The sequence below is a fragment of the Hetaerina americana genome, unplaced genomic scaffold (genome assembly GCF_022747635.1).
Source record: "Hetaerina americana unplaced genomic scaffold, ioHetAmer1.1.p SCAF_5, whole genome shotgun sequence".
In the NCBI taxonomy this organism is placed as follows: Eukaryota; Metazoa; Arthropoda; class Insecta; order Odonata; family Calopterygidae; genus Hetaerina; species Hetaerina americana.
The window spans coordinates 42,620,700-42,648,175 of NW_027287095.1; the positions used below are offsets into that span (position 1 = coordinate 42,620,700).

At 38.7% G+C, this 27,476-nt stretch overlaps 1 long non-coding RNA gene across 1 annotated transcript in view; it reads left to right on the top strand.

Annotated features, from left to right (window-relative positions):
• The first annotated feature begins 3,233 nt into the window (after window positions 1-3,233).
• LOC139694229 (uncharacterized) overlaps window positions 3,234-27,476 on the top strand; it is a 338,103-nt gene continuing 313,860 nt past the window's right edge. The window contains exon 1 of the long non-coding RNA XR_011702106.1: window positions 3,234-3,760. This is a non-coding gene — a long non-coding RNA (uncharacterized lncRNA). The remainder of the gene's footprint in view (window positions 3,761-27,476) is intronic.

The window sequence follows — 27,476 nt, forward strand, 5'->3', positions numbered from 1 at the left end:
CTCCACTTCCCATCCTCCCTCCGGTGGTGCGTGGACACAACGATTTTCCCCCTTTCAACCCAGATGATCCTTTTATTTCCCCCCGTCCCCCTCTCCATGGAAATTAACATTATCTACAGCCCTCCTTGAACCTTGAACCCTCCCCTGACCCCCATCTACTCCACTGCACCTTCACCCTATGGAGAGAGCAAGTTAGAACAAATCATTTCTATATTTTGAACCTGATGACGATATCGCATGTCTAAACCTAGGTTATCAATGATATCTTTAATGTGAAAATACGAATTGTTTTAATCCACCTTCGCACTTTATCCTGCAAAAGCCCTTCATACTATCTATCGTCCTTTATACGTTCAAAATACCTATTTTTCACTTCCACTTTACCAGCATCCTTCCTTCTCTCACAGTCTTCAGCATCCTATTACCTGTCATTCTGACTTTTACACCACCTACATTTTCTTTCGTCTTCGAATCTCATAATTTTTTTAAGAATTATTTAATATTTACTTCTTAACAATTATTGGCACGTTATTTTTATTTTCCACTCCTTTCAGTTTATATCATACCATACCGTACCATAGATACATAAATATTAGTTCACGCTTACATTTGAATGTATATTTGTTCATATATGTGTACACAAACATAACTAAATAGTTAAATCATATAATAATTGCTGTGCTTGATGTAATCATTAAATTCGCTCCATAAACAAAAATACCTGGGTGATTTTTTTCAATGTTATTATGATTGTGTAATGTGCGATTTCCTTCAATATCAATGTCTCAAACACATCTCTGCTTGAATAAATCTGTGCTTATTCTCTTTCCAAAAAAACAAATATCCAAAATAATGAAGCCCTCTGCGTCACATAATTGCCTATAAGAATATTTTCGGTCAGCTTTAACCTGAAAGAGCACCGGCCAACGATTTCCTCCTATTTGTGGATGCTTCTTTTTTTAAGGTGATTAATCTCATAATGATCTTATACAATGCTCATTTTCACCCTAAATGCTGCCCAAATAAGTGGGTTATTCAATCTGCTAAATTAATGGTCTTTCGATTTAATGTTTGCCTTAGTATTTGTACTTGCTAATAACATTTATTTCTTGTTTTACGATTTATCGCATACCCAAAGCCTCTTGTGCTCGTTTTTTGGTGTGGTCAATAGTGACAGAAATTCCAAGGTCTGACTTGCCAAAACTTTATTGTCCGAAAGTATAAAGGGCCTTACTTTGAATTTTTTGCTAAACATTTCATAAGTGCATCATACCACTTATTTGAGGTATATATATGAATTGGTCTTAACCTACCTTAACCTTCTCTGCCATAGGTCATCACATTTCATCATCCACTATTCTAATGCACAAAATAATTTTTCCTACCTATTTTCTTCAAGACATCCAAGAGCATGCATGTATACATAACATAACAAACCACCTTCGATTGGGTTTCCTCTCTTATACCGCAATTTTAAAGTGTTTAAATCAATATCTTTGACCAGGATTAGAACCCGATATGCGGTCGTGTTTTTAAGCCAGTTAAACTATTAAGGCGTCATATAACAAACACTTGGAAATTCTGGGGGTACCCAATTAGTTAATTTCTAACAGTGTTAAAAATAGCAAAACGTGTTACACACGGAGCGCAAATATAAAAAATCGCGCGTAACGCAGTTTTTAAAGATAAAAATAGCGTATTCTTGTTTTAATAACCTTCTTTCATCTTTCCAACGCATAGCAATTATGGAGCCTCAATTTATCTAATCACTCGTATTCCCACATCGCCATCGCTCTCCGTTTCCCCTTCTCCACGTCCTTCCTTCCCAGCAACCCCTACACTGGGTATTGCATCCATTCCTCATCTTCATAGGGATCGTAGGGGCTCTACACAAAGGAAACACAAAAGTCTTTTCATTGATTTTCCTCCCCTTCTTCGAGTTCAAAGACATCGGCTACCAGTGAAATTCTATTAACTCTGCCAAAGAAAGCCTCAGTAGTGCTTATGATACCTCAAGATCCCGCGTGCGCCAAGACTCGGGCCGGTTTCCTTGCTTGTTTCAAGGTTTAAATTTGATTTATTTACGACGCTCGGCAAAGAGACGGCCGACGCGATTGAGTGTCGTTTTCACCCTCCCCCACCTTCTTCCCTGTTTTGTCACCGGGGGAGATGAAGGGGTGGAACTAAGGGTGGAGTGAAGCGATGTCCGTCCAGGCGTGAATTGTCAATCGAGAATGCGATTCCTTTTTTTTTATCACTCATTTTTTTCCCGTAGCATCTCGGCGGTGGTTATTTCGGGTTGGAGGCGGCGGTGTCGCACATGGGTGCAAAAGGTGAGAACCGAAGAGGGTTTTTCAGTGGCGCCGGTCGAGGGGGAGGGTTTCGCCTGCTGGTTGGGGGGAGGGGGCGTGGGGAGGATGCTGGAGAGGTGGGGAGGGGGATGACGAAAGGAGAGGGTGGTTTTGGTGTGGGGGGTCGGTGGACGTGAGGAGGGGCCCAAACGTGTGGGGGGGGGGACGTAGGGGAGTGAGAGTCGGGGGGGATGCGGCGACTGCGTATGGCTGCCGGAGCGAGTCCCTCCTCCTCCCCGAGAAGTCTCGAGCGCTCGGCGGGCGTCGGCGCGGGGAATCGGCCCAGCAGTCAGTCGCGGAAGTTCCGTTCTCGGGGTCGGGTCGCCGTGCGCGTCGCACACCCTCGGCCCTCGAAAGAGCCTTCTCGCCCGCCAGCTCGCCTCTCTCCCCCCCCCCCGTGCGGCCGTACAGACGGCTTCCCCGTCAAACCCCACCCTCGCCCTTTTCCGTGCCATACTCGCCCGGTGGGGTAAGTCGGAGCGAGAGAGTGCGTGTCCAAGGCGTGACCCTCCCGGAAAGGGGGAAAGAGTTCGAAGAAGAGGGCAAAGGACGCGGTAGCCGGCGGTCCCACGTTCGCGCCCGTTGACCCACCCCTCCCTGATCGACTGACTCTCCTCCCGCAAGAAAAAGTGCAGTTCTTCAAACTCCCGTGATCGTTTCCTCTCTCGGGAACTTGGGAGTTTCCGGAGGTTTTTCCCGACGCGTCGACCAGACCGAAACTCTCGAACTCTCTTCCCCGGCGACCTGACTTTATAAAAGCGCTTCACGCTCTAGTTTATTTTTCCTCCGTCGGCTCCCGTGAAGGGCCTTAAATCACTCGGCCCTTTTCTTCCCTTAATGCTTTCCCCCTTTTTTTTATTTTTCTTTAATACCCCCAGAGAGTGAGACTCCACCTCCATTTCGGTAGGGTCTCTCCCGCCATCCCAACTCGTTGATTCTTCGGGGAATTTATTTTAGTTTTGTTCGGGAGGTGAATATTGTTCTCCGCTCCCGAACGTGGAAGACTTTCTCCGGAGGCTTCGCTTCGTGATGCCCATAAAAGGGTAGGAGAGAGATTAAAAGGAAAAGTGTTTTTGTGGTGTGTGGAGGAGACGGGAATATTTCATCGACGTCGACTCCGTAGTTCTCCCCACTTGATTTGTTTCCGGGAAAGTTTCCTTTGGAGAGGGAAGCAAACGACGTTCTCTTCTCGGTTATCGGGAATCGAGCCTGCCGGTGGTGTCCATTACTCCCTGGATTTGACTAGTCTGTCAATTGTTCCCATCTGGACAAGGACCCATATGGATGGTTCCGGTGGGGTCATGATTTTTCGAGTTTGAACTCGTTCGGAGGTGAAAGTTGCTGGATTGAGAAAGAGAACTGGAGGAGTCAATCTTCACATACCTCGGCGGTGAATTGCTTCCTTAAAGGTAAGCATTCACTGTTTTCATACAAGGAGGGATGCGTACTGAGCACCAATATAATGTATATCTTTCTTGGAATTTGAAATTCTATGCGTTAAAACTGGGTTGGTTAAATTGGTACTGATTTTTAAGAACTAAAAGTATTTAATAACATGTGCTCGAGATAACTGATTGTATTTAATTTGGCGTCCTTTCCCAAAGAATAGTTTGTGAAGATTCCGTCTGTATTTGACTATTTTCGTAATTTTGGGCTTTACAAAACGATATTCATTTTTGAGTGCATTAGAAAACAGGTGATGGGTGGTTCAGAAGTAAGGAAATTAAAAATCAGGAATTGAACTTAGGAATAAATGTTCGAAATGAGGCGTTGGAACGAGGAAAATTCTCCATCCGAGCCAGAGGAAACCAATAATGAACGAATTCGCACTCACTATCTTAAAGCTGATCATAATTTCATTTTGGATCCCATCGAAAATTTAAGATTACTGTATCTTAAAATTTTATTTGGATTTCAGTTTATTTGATTTACCCATGTAATTAATTTTTCAGGCAATGTAATTGGGTAAATTTGATAAATACTAAGTGCAATAAATATGAAGAGCGACCTTTCACACACAGGCCTTCTCGTGATAGGCACAGCTTATTAAACGTGATAAATGCAGAAATGTCTGCTCGAAATTAATCCCCATCCCCATCCGCTCTTACCCAATTATTATCATCTTTTATTTAGAACTTATTTTTTGAAAATGGATATTTCGGAGCCACCTAGGGCCAACCACCCGTGGTTAAAATCAAACATTTGGTTCCAACAGAATGCTCCATTGTATTTTTAATATCAGCTTTTTTGTTAGTAATAGCCAAAATTATTAATTTCCGGGGGGGGGAAGCGATATTTATTTTGCATTATGTTGCCAAAATGCATATAAACCACTTCTCTGTTAAGTTTACGATATAAGTTACGTATATCTAAGGATTAGCATTTCTTCACCCCACAAAGGAAGACTAGACTTAACCAGTCGGAACGTAAAATTCGTCTAATGAAGCAGGGTTCGCAACTGATACAAGTATTTCGATGAACCAAAACTCAAGTGTCATTCCCATTTGCCGAAGAAAAACAACTCTTGCTTAACATTAGCTCACTGCTCACAACCGCGTATCGGCAAGGTATTGATTGGCAGCGAACACTGAAGTTTGGCAGAGCACTGGACCTTTTGAGCGTCTCGTTGTAGGCGGTTTCTCGTGCGAGTTCAAACGGCTGTAGTTTTGGCCATTGTTTACGCGCATCCCGTCGAACAAAAGCCGTCAAAGCCCATTAAATTCGCCATGCACCGCACATCCTTGGTTCAATTGGTCAAAAGCAGCCGAGGCGTACAGAAAGTGACTTGTATGCGGTCTCTTCGCTTTCCTTTCATCCTCTCCTCCCTCTCTTCCTGTCGACTGTATCAGGCGGATATATATTTGTATATTTAGAGAGGTTGTCGGCCGTGCCTCGCCCGGGGTCATGCCGTCCGCAAACTGGGTTTACCCCGGAATAATCGGGAGAGTTCTTTTTGTTTATGGACGCCGTTGGTTTGTGCGTTGATGTCCCACACTCGCGCGCTCTCTCGCTCTCTCATTCCTTCGCTTTGTAGGCAGGCGTCCGATTCGACTTTACAGCGCTCGGGCCGCCCGGGATTGAAGCCCGCGAATGTTTCGTGGTCGTTCCCCGTCGAATAGCACTGGCGAATGGACGAAACGAACGAACGAACGGAGCGGATTGGCATTCAAGCGCAAGCGAACGGGTGAATGCGAGAAACGAAGGTTATTCATGCGAGCAATGGGCGGAAGAGCAAAAACCATAAAGCGGACGAACTGGAATAGGTATGCAAAAGGTACAGATCGCTTTGGTCATTGATCGGATTCTCAAACCGAAGGGCACAGAATTTGATTCATAGGAGTGGAAGATTTTTTTAGCCTTAGGGAGTCTTATGTTTGTTCCATCGATGAGGCAGTGAATGCATTAGCTTTCGGGGTACCTATCGCCCAGAGCAATGCCAGATCCCTCAATAGGAGCGTGAGCAACTTGCTAAGGGGACTCGAGAAACTGGAATAAAATTTAAAAAAATTTGCTACTGGATATGGTCATTGCAATTCATTACTAAATCTAGAGTTTCGGTTACACGTCAACAATAAATTAATAATATGAACCATGATTAAATCTGTATATAGATTCCCAATATTATAACTTCGTGGGGCTCCAGAAATAATTAATCTATAAAGTATGTGATATGCCAACGCCTGATTTCCAAGCTCCACGTCCGCTTTTTCATTACATCCCTATATCCTTTTTGACACGTAACAGTTAGCGTTTACGTTGTATATGTATCCTTAAGCGTGAGTAGCAATTGGCTGGGTCATAATGAAACGGCTGCTGTTATCAATTTCTACTTCTACATTTTTTATGTTCCTTTACGTTATTTGTCGAAAAAATTCCACCATGGATAAGTAGAGAAGAATTATGATGCTTAGCACAAATGCCTTAGGAACTATTATTAGGGGATAAGAATTTTGCGATAGCTGATGTGTATTGGCTTTCCACCATGAGGACCCGGTTTCGAATCTCGGGAGAGGCAGGATATTTTTCATTGGTATCCTGATTCCTCCTTAAAGGTACTGTGTGGAGAGATTTTCAATTTGAATACGCCGTCCGTTTGATGGGACGTTAAACTGTTAATCTCATGGCGTCCATCATTTTGAGCAGGCTTATTAATCCAAAGTGGGGCTTTTTTTCACCCTTAATTCTCCCTTAAAATCCGACCTCTATGAAATTTCCCACATTTTTATAATGGCGGAAATGATTTCAGAATTCGATCAACTCACCGTAAAATTACTAATAATTACTGATACAAATTAGTCAATCCCACTTTTACGCAATTTTAACAGCAACATGACAGGTTTTCTGTTGAGGACACCCTGTCAAATACAGTTTTGTAACGTCTCTTAAACGTAAAATTTCTCCGTGAATATTTCCAGGATAAAATAGCGTCATTGGTTCGCGAGTCACCACGATGTAATTCGACCACGTCCAAGGTACTTAGCTCTCTTTCAGCATCTGAGAAATAATTCCAACTCACAAAGGTGAGCGAGAATAGTGCCAAAAATTGTATTCTGCGGAGAGCCCCAAACAGCACGCTGAACGTGAAGAAACGAGCGAATGAATGCATTCCTTCGCGTTGAAAAGGGAGCGGAGGAGATTTGAGGTTGCACTCGATGGGAATGAACGGGTTGAAGGTGTGTTGTCTGAACTGCGAGTTTAAGGCGGGGGCTCTTTAACTTCTTAATCCGTTTTCCCGCTCGAGCAACGAAGCCTCCGGTTATCCCACCGTTGAATTCCAAGGAGTCGGAAGCCATCTCGCCTTGCCCTAAGCTTCTGAGGGAAATGAGTCGAGGAGAGGTGAAATAAAAAGGACTACCTAGATGGAGTTTGAAATTTTGGTTTGTTTCCCCTTTCGGGCGGGAAAGGCAAGGTCGAAAGTCTCCGTCCCTTTCGAAAAGAAGAAAAATGAGATAGAGAGATATAGAGATAAGATACGGGTTGGCACAATGGGAGGAGGATTGGGGGGGGGGGGTCCCAGTTGTTTCGCATTGCGTAGGAAAAAGGAGCTTCCATGAATTCGACACCTTCCGTTTCGTTTACAGAATCGCGTTCCCTGTTTCTTCCACCCCAAAAGTCAGTTATTTTGAATTTATTAAAACTTTATTCCCGGAGGAAAACCTTGCACCAGTCCGAAATTTGATTTGAAAATGTTTAGGGTTAGGGAGACTCACAATTCGTTGAGTTATTATGAAGAATTTAGTCAGGCTGTGAAATATCAAAATACAGTGCCGCTGGCGAATCTTTTCGGAGCTCAGTGGACTGAAACGACTTTTTTCAAAATTTATCTTATTGTGATATGTGGTATCGTACTATGATTCACCATAACAACCTCAGTTCAGCTTTGATATATATTTGCTATATGTTTATTTTGAACGCTTAACTGATGTTGCTAGAGAAGGGTATTTTATACTGATTGGGAATAGGCTAACAGTGACTCACCTAGAAACTGTTCGCCTCTAGTCCGGAATATGAGATGATTTTTTTCTCCCTCTGCCTGCTCTTTCAACTGTGAATCCTTTATTTTTTTGAAAAAACTCTGGGATATTTTATAATTCCTCTACAGCGATGATTAGATTATTTCAAATTAATAATTGGGCTTGATAATAATATTATTTTAACAAATATACTTTATTACCATCGCCAATCACCTCCAAAAAATAAATCAACTTTTTAAATATGACTGATTTGAAATCTGTGGAAAGAGATGTAAAGAATATAATACTATATTTCAACTTTTGTTTGATTAAATTATTTTCCAATCAAATTATTCCCTTTTTTAAATGCTTAATTAAACGTTCGATTTATACTACGAATAAAAATTTATCGGTTTAAAATTTTATAAAAGATATCTAATTGAACATTGTTATCCATTTTCAATGTTCATGTCCCAAAACCATGCCAGATGCTTCTGATGGGATGCAGAATTGATTATTTAAATCACTTCGTTAATTATTTATACGGAATTTACATTTTGCCATAGACCACCAGCAAAATATTTGCCAATAATTTATTTAATATGTGATTTTGTGGCAAAATAATCTTAAAATAATATCTTTTTATAACTTGAGAAAGGATAATGCTTTCTTTCATGACAAGTTCGTGTTTTCATGCGTCAAAGAAGGCTCTTTCATTGTTCAATTCACTCAGGATTCACGTAGCATGAGTTTACTATTTATTCTTATGATTTGTGAATTGAGAAAAAGCAGAGGTATCGCAAAAAAATGGATAAGTCCGTCCACACAGTCTAAATGTAACGATTACTTGGAGTGATTGGGATATTTCGGAAATAAATTTCCGGCTTACAAATGAAAAATACATAAAAGGTAACCGTTTAGGGCATTTAGATAACTTTAAATCGATTACCAGATTTATAAGGGCCGCATATAAAATAAATGATTTCATATTAGACATGTGAGTGAATGGACAGGTGTGATGTAATATTGGATGGGGTTTGACATATATTAGGGAGAAGACCAGAAAATGTCAAAAACGTGTGATACACGTAGTTCCTATCTTTAGTATGTAGTCCCGCATTTATTTAATTTATTTTAAGGCTTCTCAATTGTTAAATTCCATAGTATATCCTAGGAGTTCTTATTAAAAAATAACATCGTCCTTAATTTTTAAAAAATTCATGCTCCTCTCCAAGGGACTCTTTTGGGTAATTATTTAAGGAATTTCAATACGGAATAATAAAACTAAATTTCTAATTATATATTGAAGAAAAATATGCAATTAGTTAGCATATTGATTTTTAAGCGTAATTCAAAACTAAAGTCACTAGACTTGAAGTAATGGCATTGAAAAGTAATTGAAGGGAAAAAACTTTATTTCATACGCATAAATTCTGGTATGTGGAATTTAAGTTAATTGAAACAAATTTAAAATTTCTAAGTTTTTCGTTTCCTCTGTTTTTTTTTTTTTGAGAATCCCCTGGAGTATTTTCACAAGGTCGAGATATCATCCTGACATTCTCTGTCCTTTCGGGCGGACTTGCCATGAGAATCTTGGCTGGAATCTTGGAAAGCCTAAGGAATCGAGACGAGTACCCAGGGGAATGGGGATTGTGCTCTTGTTCTTCGTTCCGCAATCTTCACCGGCGGTGATTGTTGTAAAGAGTCCGCGATTTGGTAAATAAAAAAATTAAAATAAAGGCTATAATCAAGTTATTGCTGCATTAAATTATGTTGGCAAGGTACAAATTTAAATTCTTTCCAACTAATTTACATCAACTCTTCTACTTCTGGCTTCACTTCGTCGAAGTTTTGAACATTCATTAAAAAAGAGCAACCATACGATTTCACGGAAAGACTATTGATTCTAACTTGTTTATAAAATTTCTTTGGGTGAACAGTGCGATTGTTGTTTTTGAATGTAAATTTAAACTTGTTGTGTTAGTGGATATGAGATATTTCATCTCCAGCGCTAGTTCCAAGGAGTTTCTCGGAGAGCAATTGGAGACGATATGGCCGAGTGCGTTCAAGAAATTTTAAACAACGCGGAGGGAACAGTATGGTAAAACTGTGGGATGCCCTTTAGCTAGGCTTCGAGAGGTAATAGGCGTCAACGTTGGAAGGCGACATCTGAAAGTGCCAAGTTTCAAGTGATACTACTCTGTCGCAATCCGACGCTGATACCACTTTTCGAGCCCAGCGCACAAATAGGTACCATGAGTTTTCGGTGCCGTTGCTCCGATCTGATTGGGGCGCGGCCGGAGTCACCAAAACCGCCGCCATGCACTCTTGTGATCACTCAATGGGACTACGGGAGCGCGGTAGGTCTCTCCTCCCCTCACTTACTCCCGAGCTTCCCGCTTTCCTCCATGCCTTCGGGCGCTTGATCCTTTCGTCTCACCCGCCCCTCTAATCCCTCATTCCGGATTTGTCCTCGGTGTCGGACGTGTCTGAGAGCTCCTGCGGTCAGTCCTGCCGAGGGTCCTGCGTCGCCTCTCCCGTGCAAGGGCACGGCGCGGAGACCTTCAAAACGCCCGCAAGCCCAAGAGTACCCCCTCGCACGGAGAGGGCGGGATGTGCTCTACCTTCCACACTCCTTTCCCCATCCTTTTGTATTCTCATCTCTCTCTCTCTCTCCATTTCCCCTCTTTTCGCTCTCGGCCTCCCCTCCTTGAACTGTCCCCGGCGTGACGTGACCGAGTGCAGCAGACGTCGGTAGAGGACGGCATGAGTGCTCGCTCAGGGCGTATAGTACACGTATTTATGGAAATGTATACAATTTTTTTATCTTTTTCTTTTGAACTCTCTTCTATCTTTCCTTCTACCTCCACCTCCCCAATCTCCACCTCTACTAATTCCCTTCTCTCGGTGGTTGAATAAACGGCGGGAGACTTATTCAAAGGCTTTTTGCGGAACATTTTCGAGCGAATTTAAACGACGGCAGAAGGGTGTACAAGGACTCGTCGAGAGGATAAGGTCCCTGATTGATCCAAAATTAAAAATATTCCCCGGCGGTTACCAGTCATCGTGGACCGGGGGGGGGCGGAGTTCAAGGGGCGGGGGCCCACTGATGGAGCTCTAATTCGATTAGTCTTTTATTTTTATTTTTCACTTTCTGTTTACCATTTCCCTCAGCCAGTATTTTTAAACAAGCGATTTTCGAACTCCCGCGAGGGCCATCGCTTCGCTCGCCAGTTTTTCCGGCTGTTGATTCTGCAATTCCCTCCGAGCATATTCCGTTTTGCGACGAAGGTCTTTCGTCCTCCATGTCCGCTTGAAACGTTTTTCTCTGAGTCGGGATGGGGGAAAAAAAATTGAAAATGAATGTCATAACTGACCGTCGTCGTCCCTCCCGTAGTGTTCAGATTTGGCGGAGATGTATGGTAAAGCAATATCATTCCCTTTGAATTATTGAACTGATGTGTGATTTGAGAGGCTCCGGAGAAACTAATGCATACCAAAACTCCGAGTTAGGGATATGTGAGAGTTGAAGGAGCAGCAGCCAAAAGGGGGGCCTTCTTTTTACGCGTAAAGATTGTGAAGATTTTTAATTTTCTGTGATATTGGGATCATAATTTTTCCACTTTCATCCCAATGAAATTTAAAAGGAAGGGTAGACTGCAGCCATATTTAAAAAGAAACATTGTGAAAGAAACAAGCATCACGTTGCTGTCACATTTTATGTCAAATCATTTAATTTAATTTATTTATGATCTTATTCCATAGAGCCTATTCTGTTGGTTTTTGGGGAATTTTTATGTTGGGTGACTTCACGTGAAAATAATGACGAACAAAATGACGCGTCGACCCGAAATTCTAGCTCATAAAGACGCCGATGACCCTCAGCCTCCGCGTCCGTGGCGGTCCTTAACGGGATTTTGTTTCCTTTAGGATTAACCAGCCGCCTATAAAACGAGGTTAAATACAAATCTGGAGACTCAGAAATGAAACTCGTTAAAGCATGAGACACATGCTTATTTAACGAATATTCAAATCTAAGGCCATCATCCCAATAAAAAATGTGTCATACCTCTAAATTTCCTTTTGTGGGTGTAAAAAGGATCAACCGCTAGAAAGGACAAATTGTTCCGCAAAATACAAAAGGACGGTGACTTGGGAGCGTTCGTATGAAAGCGACCAATTTCTTCTTATCTCTGCATAAGGTCATCCGAAGGCGAAGGAACATATAGGGGTTTGCTGCCAGAGGGAGAGGATGATGCTTTTTAGCTAGAATTCAACAAAGACCGTGACTCCATTTGAGGGGATGTCTTGTTTTCGTTGTCCTCTTTTCACTTCTCATAGCATCCTCTTCTCTCGTCTCTGAACTCTCCTTTCGTCCTTTCGATGCCATCCCCTTTCTCTAGCTCTGCTATATCTCCAACTTTTGTCCCTTCTCCCTACAAAACTTTCCTTTGCTCCGCAGCTTGCTCTCCCGTGCTCGTTTTATCTCAACTTTTTGTCCTCGTCCATATCCCCCAAAACCTAATCGTCTCCCTTATTCCACCTCGAGTCATCTAGACTCCGCTTACGCTGAGACTGCGTTTGAACCTTCATACAGTTACAGGGAAAGAAAGCGATCTGAGAGTATTTTCTTTATTATTATTATTATACGAGATGACGCTTACTTATCACTAAATATCACGCTGGCCTGCTTTAAATATTAACAGACTAGAGTCGTAAATTTTCCAAGGAAAAATAAGGAAGTATGATACTGTTAAATTCTGAATTTGCTAACTTAGACAAAAAGTATTTATTTTTGACAAACTGAATTAGAGGTCAAGAGTAAACACTTGGGGGTACATTTGTGAAAATTAAAGATCGTAAGGCTTAGTCGTAATTATCATTTGTTATTTGTTATTAAATCTTTCCGACTACCACCACCACAGTAATTAGCTCGAAGATGGAATTTCTGAGATGGAGCTCACCTAATACCTTACCCGCCTACTCCATCATAAAGCTGCAAAATTGATATTAGAAATGCTGTAATAAGAGAAACAAACAATTTATTTTAATTTTTTATTCAATGACCTGGTTAAAATGAATGGTCCTCCGGGAAACGATGATATATTTATCACAAGACATCGGTTTACCTGAAGTTATCTAAATGGTGACATTGATTATCTATCTCTCCACTAGGGTATATCCAACGTTTCATTAGAATTTGGTGATAGACGAACTAGTTTTTGGCGAAATATATCCACCACACTCTCTTTTGGTCGTTGAGAGATTTGATTTCGTTGCAGAATAAGCACAAGATTCTGCGTTCCTAGGCAACCTTCTTGCCGAGAATATTGCGTCGTTGCAGAATTACCGTCATTCTTAAAACCGATGGGAGTTTCGAAAGGCATGTCCATAAAATTGGTCTGCGCAAAGACGTTACGCCTCGGATTTTTATCCTCTTTCGGTCGAGCATATAAAAATTCTTTGCTCATTTGTGCGAAAAATTCTGTCTGAAATCTCCTATAACTCCGTGGTTCCAGGATTGAAAGGCAGTCCAGCATGAAAATGGAGACGTTTTCTTTTGATATACAACACTTAAAGGCGGGGGACGACTGGTATACGACCCTTATATCCCTCGCGGATGTAAATATTGGTCTGAAAAATTTGTATAGGCTAGGTACCGATTTCGTATCTGGCTAGGAATAAGCAGTTATTTTGTAGAAAGAGTTGGTTAAAAGAATAATCCCCGATGGCTGCATTTTTAATTTGGGGAAAATTTGCAAATGAATTACTCCATTCAAATCGATTAACTTTAGAAATAGAAGTACGATGGAACAAGATCGGCTAAATTAGTCAAAACTGTCGTGTACCTCGAATGTTCAATGGAGAAATTATTATGTTGTATTATTTAAAATTTAAATTATGGAATGACGTTTAATCAATGCAAGTGATAAGAAATAGTGAGAAGTATGTAAAATATTTACTGAACTTCGGATCAGATCGAATTGGATATCGGGATGAGGAAAACCCTGAAATTCGGTAAATAGCGTGAATAAATCCACTTTGTGAATACCAGTTAGGCGAGGGCACAATGCAGTAAGTGCAAGCCCTAATGAGAACGGATGTGAAATGAAGATGATTGATTTTGGAAGAGAGAAGTTAAATTTATTTCTGTCACTTGCCGTTAATCGGAAAATACGTGCTCTAGATCTGTTAGTTCAGGAATTTATATGCCTCTATTTTAACCTTTAAAACTTGTTGACAAATACATTTCATTTTGGGGATGGATTATTAATTGAACTTTTAGATTCAAACCCATCCACTCTAATTTTATTTACAATCAAGTCTAAGACTACCCCTTGTCTCATGATGACAAACCCAGCTTTGCGAACATCATGGAGACACTTATAATCTTATCCTAGCAGTTTTTAAGAAATCTGGCTACACTAGGCTGATATTTATTCTTTATATAGCCAGATTAAATTTTTATTCCCGTATTAATTGTACGAAAAACATGGATATGGTCAGTAAAATACTGAGGAGCAACGTCCTCAAAATTTCCAATCAGAATAATATGGGGTTGAAATAATATCTACATGTAGTTAAACTCCTAGGCCGAAATAACGCATTCACATCAAACGAATTTGCCATAATTCCATTCAAACACACTGCGATATTTGGAGGAGAGTAAACTCTTAATTTTTAATCAGTTTCATTGATATATTAGTCAAATTAGTACCTTCTCTGTCTCTCACATTATAGTATTTTCCTCTATGCCCCCAGTAACTGTCAAATCATTTCTGTTGATGGAAGCATTAGATTAAGCGTTGGAGTTGTGGAGGGTGAAGATGTCATCGCTCAGAGTGATCAGATTATATTATTTCGTTATATTTAATGAGAGTGAGAAATTTGTGTCATTCATATTAAAAGGCGATATTTGCATTTAAATTGCTGAACATGTCTAGGTTTGGTCGGAAATTTTGCAAAGTTAATATTTTATTTAACTATATATGATAACAAGGAAATAATTCAGGCAAATTTTTACTGTAACCACCGCAAGGGGCAATCAAGACAATCACCCTATTGAACTTGTTTAAATCGCAGCACAGGGAGATCGCGAGTTCACCCAAAAACTATTAAATAGTCGGGAGCATATGAATCAACTATCAGGGGCCTCTAAAGTCTATCGAATGTTTTATTCACGAATTATTTTTGTATTGAATTTTTGAGTTATTTCCATCATTTGCAATTTCGACGGTTAATAAATTGTTTGAAATTTGTGTATGGTAGATTTTCATTGGTGATTTGTACCATTTAAAACCCCGATCAAAAACATGCAGCACATAATTAACATGCTAGACGCTGAAAAAGGATTACGTTCATATAATGGCTAGATCAATTAACTTGAAAGCAATACAAGCTTCGGTGCAAAAATTTGATTTACTGTACTATACAGTATATTATTTTAAGATTCGTGCTGCATTAATGTATTTTTTAAATAATTTAGTTAATATGGTTATATAAATAAATCATATGGTTAATAATAAACGGTAAATAATAATCATATGGTTTTACAAAATTAAAGGCTGATTTCAATAGCTATTAGACTTACTACTTAGACGTTTTGCTAGAATAGTTTATTTAGTATAGGAAAGTTTGGATAGTATAAGTAACGGATTAATGTAACTTTTATGCATTTTTAATGTAATTTATTTTTAATGAGCGTTCACTGGCAAAGAGTCGGCAGTGCGAAGAGTACCTGCCGACTCCGAAGGTTCCTCTCAAGCCACTGTTCCCTAGGAATCCCTTTCCAGATATCCTCACCTCAAGCTTCAACTGTTACTTCACAGTCATCACTCGCTTTGTTTCATTTGGTACTTATTTATTATTTGCTCAATTTAACATAAAATTGCTGAATTTTTTAATCCTCATTTGACGTTAAATTAACTAGCATTACATTTAATGTATTCGGAGATATTTTCCAGCTAAAAAACAAACTTTTTAAAACTAAGCTAATTTTTCTATGTGGAATCGAGAATGCTGAAATGAGCATATTTTCTAACCACATTTGTTAGGTCCTTATTTATGTATGAATGTTTTAGGTATATTTAAGTAGATTACTCTGTTTGAGTAGGTGCAATAGACAGAAATACTATCATTAACTTGAAAATCGTTACTTTCCCCTTGAAGTTATGCCCTAGCAATGTGGTCGGCAAACGTTCATATTCGTAGGACAAAAAGGTTTTCTTTAGGAAGGTAAATATTTTTTTAAATCACCGGCTCCTTTAACAAAATAGAACTCAACGCTGGTTCAAAGCACGAAAGTCAGAACGATAATGCAGTGAAAATATGGCTATGATTTAAAGAAATGGGTCGTATAAATCATTTGAAAACAAAAATCGCTTTTCAACAAAAATATTTTCATATTTTCCTCAGTGATACGAAAAAGTCAGAAATAACAGTTTCAGTTCAGTCATCTGAAATAAAAATTCCATAGATGTATTTTATCAAAGCCTCAACACTGTAGTGTTATTTTTATTTTTTGTTGTGAAGTCTTCGGTATGAAATATCCTGCCTTTAGTTCACTATTGATTCTCATGATTTTCAGGAGGGGATCAAAAGTATTTTCTGGGTTAGAGCTCGGGCCAATTTTCCACATTTTTTGATTTTATTTTTGGCGGTTGTGCGACAGTAATCACGTACATGTCAAATTCAAACGCCTAGGCAAACTGGATGTGCCCCAGACATCGGTGAGTAAACATTGTACACATCAGCGAGTGTTAAGCCAGATGTAGCCATGCATCTGTGGGACTTGTTTCAAAAAGGTACCGAATCCAAAATAAACAAAAACGAATTTTCATAAAATCAACGAGGGATGTTTTTATTTCTTGTTGTGACACTGGAAATATTGAGGCCTCTTGCTTAGGACGCAGTACGTTTAACAAGAAATATTTAAAGGTAGTTCCTAACCAGTAGTACACATGTTCTGACAACAACAAAGAGAGTTAAAAAAAAGATTCCTTTGTTAAATAATCGGATTACACACCAACTGGACTATTTTCAGAGTTAGACAGATAAAAGTTGAAACTTTTCTACTCTTTGATGGCAAACTGCTCGGCATTTGATTCTGTGTTCCATTTACATGGAGGAAAGTCCTTTTTCTGTGATAAAAACACCGTCTATTAGCGATTAAATCCTTCCGTGTAAATGGGGCTAAATCTACCAAATCTCACAAAAAATTAAAAAAACATTGTTTTAAAAGCAGAGAAAATTTATTATAAAATGGATTTTATCTTCTCCTTCGGGGTTATTTCATAATTTGTTTCTAATCTGTGAACCTATTGAATGCAGTTGAGCGGATTGATATCAAGAACATGTGCTGGAGTGGTGAATATTATGTTGTTACAAAAATGAAAAATGGTAGAGCATCCATTTCGAAATGAAGTAAAAGGGATTAGGTTTAAAATGCAAATTAAAAAATAATGCTTATAAAATATATAAAATAAAATTATATTTGTAAAATATATGAATGTAAATCATATGTGGATTCGAAAATTTTACAATAAAGTAAGAGATTTAATGTGGCGTCTGGAAAGAAAGAAGAGACAGCTAGATTAATTTGTAATAAGTAATTTAAACTTCAAAGAGAAATGTTTTGCTGGGAATAATATTTTCATTTGACTACATGCGATTTAATTAGTTAATTAATGCTTTGATGCCGAATCTATCGATTGAATGGATTTGTTTATTTCGATTAAAATCAGTTAAAGCCCTTATCAGAATATCCCGGTCCTAACTTTTCATAAAATGAAGGAAGACGCGATTAAATTACCATCTTTCTTACTATAGAAATATTTTAAGAAAATATAGGTTACCAACAGTATATTTTATTTATCGTCATGTTGGTATTTTCTGAAGTTAATGCATGTTGAAATGGTGAAGATATTGGATGCAGAATTTCCTTTTTCATGAGAGAATGGGCCCGCAATCGCTGCAGGTATTCCGTAAACAGCTATTTCACATGTTAACGGTTACAAATTGCTGGCAATTTATGCCCATGCCCGAGATTAATGTTGATTGACAGTCATGATATATGATGATATATTCAGAAAGGTGTTACCTTCATGAAATGAGGTTTAAAAAATATACTCCTCAGAAAATTTTAATAAATGCGTGCATGATGGCGGCGTATTTCAGGCTATTACTACGAATATAGGTATGATTTACTGCATAGTTATCATTTTACATTCAGTTTGTAACTTTTGGTCTACCATAAATTTACGTCTTGTACAATAGTCAGGAGTTAAGTTTATGGTTGTCCTGTACTATTAACAAAGTAGGTACAATCTAAGCGCTTTGACTCGGGTTTTGATTTAAAAAAAAGTATTTTTCCGTTCGGATGTTTTTTTTAACGGGGCGAGGCCTGTCTAAATTTGATGGAATTAGGCTCTTCTTGAAATTTCATGATGAAGAGAGAGGCAAACAAATATTAGTAATTTATAATTATAAAAACGACCAGTTTATTCAAATATTCTACATCATTAGGTACAAAATACAGGAAAGTTGACGAATATAGTCAAGCGTTAGAGCGTCAAGTCGAAGATCCGTGGTTCGAGTTTCAGTCAAGGAAACTTTTTTACGTTTGTGATCTGCTGGATTACACATTCCCCACCATTCCTATGTCCGTCTTTTACATGTGTTCCTATCACTCTTCCTTATATCCATCTCTATGAGAATGAATAAATATGTATACTATATATAACAACGATCCGGAATCTGGATCCGAAGCAGTCTGGCCTGAAGAAGGTCTCAGACAAGGCTGAAAGCTTAAACTTAATAAAATGTGGGTCTTTTACGTGTTTTCAATTTGTATTTTCGAGTTCTATTGTGCCGTTTGTAGTGTATCAATTTCCATGCCATGAATATAATTCCCTTCCCTCTTACATCGATTACTATTCCTTTTCCAAATATTTTCGCCGCTCTGCTGGTTTTCGTGTTTGAATGTGTATTTGGCCAATATGGCTCATAACCTTCTTCTGTCTATAGTTTCCATGTAGGCTTCCGCGGAGATTATTGATGTAGGAAGTGGTTCTTTCGGGTTTTCTTCCGCGTGTATCCATTTTTCGGACGATATTTCGCCAACGTTCCAGTTGGCTTCCTCAGGTCCACTTCAGTGGACCTGAGGAAGCCAACTGGAACGTTGGCGAAATATCGTCCGAAAAATGGATACACGCGGAAGAAAACCCGAAAGAACCACTTCCTACTTCTTCTGTCTATGCTTACCTTTAAACGCCTTACGCTTACCCTTTATGAAACAGCATGATTGCTCTCCTTATTTTCCTTACCTATGGTGTGCTCGTCTATTTCTCCGGTAGTGGAAGAGACAACTCTCGAGCGCCATACATTTTAGACCAAGAATCAGGGCACTTGGTTGCATAAACCCCCAAGGATTTGAGTTTTATACATATGTATATGTATGACTTATAATCATATAGATTATACGTGTGTTTGTGTATGCATCATTTTATTAGCAGATTCATAGCGAACACAAAACAAAGCCTAACATTCTTAGTAGTTTTTTTTCGGTGAAAGTACAGCCAGATTTTTTTTAGAAGGAATAGTAGGAATATTTATGTACGTGTGTATATGGCATATAAAAAAAGACACATGTGGACACAAAAACTGGCACACACACACATATACACATACTCGTGTAAAAACATATATATATATATATATATATATATATATATATATATATATATATATATATATACAGAAACAGATATAAGGAAAAGGGATAGGAACACACATAAAGTACGAACACAATATATATATATATATATATATATATATATATATATATATATATATATATATATATATATATAAGGTACATATGCACAGGTAACTCTCGTCGGTCCTCCTCCCTTACCCACTCCCCCCAGTTCCCCGCTCCTTCCATTTGCTTAATGTCTATTGGCATATCTTCTACTTATGCGATGGAGCCGCGATGGGGTCCTTCTCCGCGAGAGATGGGATGGAGGATATCTTCCCCCCCTCCGTCATCTTTCCCTTCCCTACCTCCTCACTCTCTGGGTCTCCCCCTTTCCCAATTGTGCTCTCCCATCACAATCTACTCCAACCCTTACCCTCAATTCACGCCCCCCCCACCCGCTCGTGAATCTCGGCTTCATCCTCGCTCTGACCCATTTGGCATCTGCATCCCCAATCCATTTCCTACAGTTTTCCGCAGAGCCATCATTCCTGCCCACCTCCGTGCGAACGCTCCATGGGATTTCACACGTGCGCGCCTTCGTGTGTGTGTGAGTGAGTGTGTTTGTGATCGGGCCAATGTGTTCCTGTCGCTCTCCCTCACCTTCGGCGCGTTCCCTCCACCCTCTTCCTCCTCGTCGTGCTACACCCGCCTCCTCCGCACGCCCCTCGGGCTTTCCCGCGTGCCGTGATTGAAGCGCCCCGTGAGCCTAGCTCGGTGCAATGTTCCCGTGCGCGTGACGATCGCCTGCATAAATAAACGCTTGATCCCGGGTGACGTGGTGGGAATTTTTGGGTGAAAACCAAACAGAACGAAGGGGAATATATTATTAAAAGCGGTCATCGGGCATAGTTAATGGCAGACACCGTTTACAACATTCACTCCCCACCTATCCCTATCGTCTGTCATGATCACTTAGCCGAGACGGTCATTTTCGATTTAGGTCGCAGCAAGAGTAATGCACTATTCACGCGAGTAAAAGGGTTTAAACAATGCATATTTCCTCGTAAGAAAATTGCGTATTGCCTTCACAGTACCTACATTAATTACGTGCAATGCGTCCACCGATAATTAATATTTTCTGAGAGCGAAAAATAAGGAAAATGTATTTTTTTTGAACGAAAAATACATTAAAAATTTTGAACAAATTCCAAAGGGATATCAGTAACTATTGAGGAAAATTGAATCATTCACTTATGGTATGAAACAGAAACTACCTGAATTCATTTCCGCCAATAAATTCTCTGAGAATATGGGGCAAATTTCTATCTATAATGCGTTTGTTCCAAATTATATGTACCACCCACCAAATTCCTGGTCATCATAGAAACCTACCTAAAATGAAGGATTTATTGTGCTCGGGCATCACGTTTTGTAACCTCTATTAAATACCTTGGCTATAGAATCCTTTATGAATACCCACTATTGTCTTTGACTCATGCATTACACTGATAAAATCAAATTTTTTTTTTTTAAATTTAAACTGATTTTACTACGTGATTAGATTAATTTTATATTTCAATTCAGTTTTCTTTTAATAAATTCCGTCAAGAGATCATGTTTTCAAGTTTGAAGATTGTAAGTATACCTGACAATCATATGTTTCGCCGTAAAGCAATCCTTCAAGGCTTTATGTGACTGCTGAAACAAAATAAATGTAATCGATATGTTGTATGTCTTTATCGAAAGATAACTGGACAGATACAAAACAAATATTGAATTTTAAAGGTTAATATTTGTTGTTATAGATAACGTCATGACTATTATTCGTTTTAAATCGTAGCGGAATATTTTATCCAAGTACAATTTAGATATAAATTATTGTAAAAACAATCGGCTAATATCTCATCAATATTAACAAAGCGCTCTAGTATGTAGATATTAGGAGATGAGGTTGATGTGGTGCCATATGTTTAGTATCTTTTCCTTTTTCTGGGCTAAGAATCAGGTGGCATTGACTGGTGGGAGTATATCCTCTAAATTTTTCATTACTGAATGAATTTTCACCAAAATAGACTCCCTTGAATCATAGAGATAGTTGACGAGGGAGATTGACAAATTCCATGTAGCTATACTTACATTCAAATTATGAAAATTACATTTCTCCTTTCAAATTATGTAACAGCTCGCCCCAACATCGGCATATAAAGTCATGGAAAGGAAAAGTATGTCCTTCTTTTCAATGAAGTAACGGTCGCTAGTGAAGACTTTTATGCAAACAGACATTTCCAAATGCCACTCTCGCGGGGGCTGTTGTGAGGTTGTCTGGTTTATACGGATTCAGACCGATCTCTTCAGACATTGAATCTAATATGGATATTTGGGGTCTCTATTTGTTGAAATATATTTGTAAAAATCTGAAAGCTATGAGGCGGCTATATTTTATAATTTGGTATCAATTTCCATAAAAATATATGTAAAATTATCATTTTCTTAATAAATCGGAAAATTAGCTTCTCAAATTGGAATATAGTATATGGATCACTTAAACAAATTCTTTGGGCACATATGGGATAAGCGTATTATTTAATTTGTCAATGGATCGTTATTTTCAGTGATTGAAACCGATTGCAAAAGCAGTCGTACCCTAGAGTTGTCAGTAAGTACCCCTAATTACTTATGAGGGTAATTATGAACAAGTTTACACTATGATTCCGTAACACAGTACTATAGACAGTGAAATCCGTGGAGCAATTTGAACTGCAATCCAGAGTATTGGGCTACAAATATTTTAGACTAGAAAATAAGTGCTTCTAACCGCTGAGCTTCAGAGACTTGTCTCTATAGGTATTTTTATCCCTACTTCAGTTTTTCCGCCTGGAGGACACTTCAAATATATTCCGTCCTCGGATAGAGAGTTCAACTGCGTGATTACTTGGTGTCTTTATTTCAATACTTGGATTTCTCTCCCTCCTTGGTCCATCAACAAACTATTCCACCACCAAGTCAATCTTTGCTTATCAGCAAAACTTAGATGCCCGTTACCGTCCGATATAACAATTTTTAATCCTGCATAAATCCGAATTATCATAAGGTTAAACGTAAATTGAAAAGCCGTTCAAAATGGAATGAAGCAAATAATATTGAATTTGTGAATACATTTTTTATGTTTTAATCAGTCTTTATGTGAATGCGCAGTTAGTACGTCTGCTAATTATCATGACGGTGGTAATATTTTATAAGAGTTAATTACTCGTGCTTTCCCGTTTGCGCATGGACTTTGTCAAGGGAAAATTTCCGGTAAATATAATTTTTAGTCACCATGATAAGCGCAAGGCCAAATTTTAATTACCATCGGACTGTTTGAAACAAATTGCGCAAATACTTTGATGGCACGTGAGAGAATTAAGTGCACTTGGCTCACTTATTTCCGATTCACCTTTAACATTTAAACCTTTCAGCTGCAGAGGACACTTTATCCTGCCTACCTCGGTTTTGCTATAGAGGAGAAGTAAGAGGAGGAAAAGCTTTCAGCTAAGGCAGCAGAGTGGCAGTTATACCTTGCTCAGACCTCCATTTGTGTTTTAATAATGAACCTCAGTTATGATATGGTAGCAGTGTTTCGGATTCCGAAATAGCATCTACATCTACATCAATACCCTGCGAGCCACCAAAAAGGTGTGTGGCTGGGGGTGCAGCACCAGGAAGAAAGGGTAAGGGATGAGGGGGTTAGATGGGGAAACCTACAAAATAAATATTTATGTATAACTATGTGCAGTCCCTGCCTTGTAGGTTAATACATATTGTGTCAAACTGACTCCTGGGGGATTTCCACGACAAGCATTCTAATCTCTTATTGTTCTGGGGAAAAATGACATTTTAAACCTGTCAATCTTGCAGTCTATCTCTCTAGTCTTGTATTCGTGATCCCTCCGACCGTAATATGTTGGGGTTCGTATTATCGTCTTGATGTCATCGGGAAAGGACCCATATTTTTTTACACCCAAATGTTTTTAATAAGTTTAATCTATATTGTAAACGCCGCTGTTGTAAGGGAATCCCAGCCTAAATTTTCTAGCAAAGTAGTTACGCTACTGCGTTGGTCATAACAATGTTTGACCAATCCAGCCCCCCTCCGCTGAACTCGATCTAATTCCAAAATCAAATTTAAATCTTGCGGATCCCATATACTGGCATCATACTCTAGGTGGGGCCTGACTAGGACAAGAAAACATCGTTCCTTCAATTTTTCGTCGCATTTTTTCCTAGCATAAAAACATTGAGACATTAATTTGCAGAAAATTTCATCAAACATATGTTTTATCACTTGTTTCATTGTTGGTTTGGAAGTCAAGATAGTAGAGCGCTGGGCTGCTGACCGGAAGGTGTGGGTACCCTCAGCTTAACCCAAGCTGTGCGATTTTTCGGGCCCGACATCTCTATGAGAAGCTTCAAGTGAAACAGGGAAAGTAAAACCCTCTCCTACCCTGATGTGTGAATTTCACCACCGCTGGTCTTGGTATTAGGTGACCTCTACCCTCACCTCTCATGCGCAGACTTTCGGGTTGATTATTCTGATACTGTTTCATTATTTTTCAGCCAAAAAGATTACAGAATGCATAAAACATTTTTGATTGACAACCTTGAACGGCATATTAAATGTGCTCATACATTAGTAAGTAATTTGCTCATAAGTTCTATATCATAAGTTTGGTCCTGCCTATCAGTCTTCGAAGTTTGAACGAGGAGGAGTTGCTGTGTGGACTCACAAGGCCGTGTAAATAACCCGAAAGTCCTTAGTTTGGTTTTTAGCATAGAAATAACTCTTATCATATCGGTGAAAAACCGAAATTTATCTCATAATGGGATTTTGGTGGAGGAAACAGGTATTATCCATCTATTCCCATTGTATTACGAAAGACTTAGAGGATTTAACTGCTCTCAGTAAACATTATTTATAATTATTTAATTATTGATTCACAATTTTCCGAATGGTCTCTGTATGTGTGTACGAGTACCTGTGATTATTCTATACGTTTTTGTGAACATGACAACACAAAATATTAAACTTGAGTGGCAAGACATTTTATATTTGCCTGTACTGAGAGATACTGAACTGACGTATTAGATTCATGTACAAATCAACCGACTGGAAGTGACGGTTTCGTTCTTCTTAACAGCTGGTTTTAGTGACGTCGCCAAGAAAACCAAACAGTGTGTGAAAGACTTGAGAAATATTTTTTGACGATATAGTCTTCCCAAAACACCATCCAAACGGAGCAGGAGATCCTAGGGCTACATATTTTTACTAAAATTTATAAGACTTCCCCCTAAATACCATTTTGTCTCTCTCCTATTTATTTATTCAGCATGAATCGGAAAATAGTACTTTTTTTGTCCTTAATAACACTTTTTTATGATTACATTAATAATAATACACACAATTATAAACATTAAAGCCCTAGGTGGACAAAAAACACACCAAACGCGGAAATTGAACCCGCGACCTCTGACTAGGGAGGTAAAGACGGTACCCCGCCGCCATCGGAGTCCTTTAAAATATATTATGATTCATTGGTGTGGAACATGAACAATAATACTGATTAAGAATTAAATATTAGTACTCCATTTACGTAGGGACGTGGTATTTCATTATTCGTAGTGCTGGGTTACGGACTGGAGGGTCCTGCTTCGATTTCTGTTGACGCCCCTGAACAACCTCAGCTTTATCCAAGCTTTCAGTTACCAAATCTTCCTGGGAAAACATATTCGGTGTAGGGTAAAGGATCTTGCTCACAACTCTGATTCGTGAATTTCACACGCCGTTGGGCTTAGTAATAAGTGACCCCACCATAGCCCATCCACCAACCAACGGGTTGATAGTAACTTTGGTGGTATTATCATTTTACGATTTATTGTAGCTCATACAACGGAGTCATGAGAATTAGTTCATATGCGAAATTTTAGTCTTGTTTTTGGCCCATAGGAATGTGGTCACTGTAAAATCCTGATTACTGTCCCGGCTCATTTATTCTCAGGCCGAACACCGAGTCCACTCCACCTTGAAAGAAACAAGAATTCTAAAATTGCTGCGAGTTTAAGAATAAGATGTAAGAGAAGATGATTAGGAAATTATTACTTCACTTCGCCTTGGAGTAGCGCAAAGAAAATATTTCAATATACCTGAGTTATGAATTAGGTCACCAACAATAGGTAATGCTGTGCTCATAGGGTAACCTCGGTGGTGGCGGGGTAACGGCCATGCCTGCGAACATAGAGGTCGGGGGTTCGATTCCTGCCTAGGTGATTTTTCTTCCATTTAGGGCTTAGGTGTATGTAATTGTAATATTTTTATATCATTGTTTAAAGTCCGATGTAAAGCTTAAAGAGATGTTTTCGGACTAATGCAAAATAAATAAATAAATATTTAGTTATAAAAAAGGACAGGAAGAGTATACTGGAAACAATTGATTGTTATATATCAAATAACAAGTAACTGAGCAATATATTTAATAATTTAATGATATGTTGCCTTTTACAGTAGGTGAAGGTTATGAAATCTCATTTATGATATCAAGTTAAAGCACCGATCATCTGGTTATTTAGCGAATGCATAATAACAAAATTAATATTTTTTATAATTTATATTTTCAATACCTTTTTCATACCATAGATACCTTTTCTATGATGCTGTCATACAGTGTGCATATTAACATGGTTTTTTACGGCTTTATGCGCATGCAAGTTAATAATTAAATCGCATTGAAGAATATGGAATAATCATTTTGTTAACAAAGATTTTATTTTAAAGCGCTTTAATTAGTTGATATCAGTTAAAGTTCCCTTGATCCGTAATGACGCTTCGCCACATGTATGATGGCACTTTAAACTCATTTTTTACGCCTTTGATCTTTGAAATACCGAGCTGGGAAAATGCGATATGGTAAAAATAACAGAATAGAACATTGTACGCGTACATCCTTGGTATTGTAGCGGAAATAATTTCGCCGGTCAACTATTTACTTTTTTCTCATATTGGAAAAAATAGTGTCGCCACAAGTGCCCATCTTGTCATCCATTTATTAAAAATATTAATTGAGGAAAGAATTGACCGTAGGAGCAATAGAAAAGCAAAACATATCAAATTTTAACGGAAAATCAGTTAATCATTTCCAGTCGTTGAAGTACATAGCATAGTGCCATTCATTTGAGTACATAGTTCACATTTATCAACAGAGACTTCTCCAGTACATAACTGTAACACCATTTAAAAACCCATGAATTTCATTTACTTTATATGCATAAAAATAATATTAATATGAACTTTTCCTCGGTGAGCTTTAGTTCACGGTGCAAGCGGATTAATGCATTGAGTGGAGCAAGAATGAAAAGAGTGAATTATCAATACTGGAAGGCAGGTCAAATTCATTGGTATACGTAATTAACTACCATTCTGGGTGGAGATTATTAGTTCGACATAAGAATACATTTGAAATGGGAAATATATTCCATCAATTGCCTAATTCATGAACTAATATTTATTGGGGTGATTTAATTCGAGTGCGTGCGTCTTAAGATTCATTACGAGCTAATTTCAAGAAAAGAACATCGTTCAGCAGTGATTGATTATTCCGCACACATCACTCGAAAAAAATAAATTAATTTGAAAGATTTTTATGCGCAATCACGATTCTCATTTTGACTCCGTACCGCTTCGACGAGAAATTTTCCACAGGCCAATCTCCCTTTTCAATATCCTAAAATCTCAAGCATCATCGACGAAAGTTAGTTTTTGACGAAGATCAAATTAGTTCAGGCCGACGCATGAATTATTGATCTATGTTTTTTTTCCAACAGTCAGTGCAGTGGGCTTTTAAAAGGTCCTAACAAGGAAAGGCTTTTACAAAAGTCTTTAAGACTCCCCAGCCTGCCTGTTGAATACCGCCATCATTTTTCTATTACTCACCTCTTCCACTT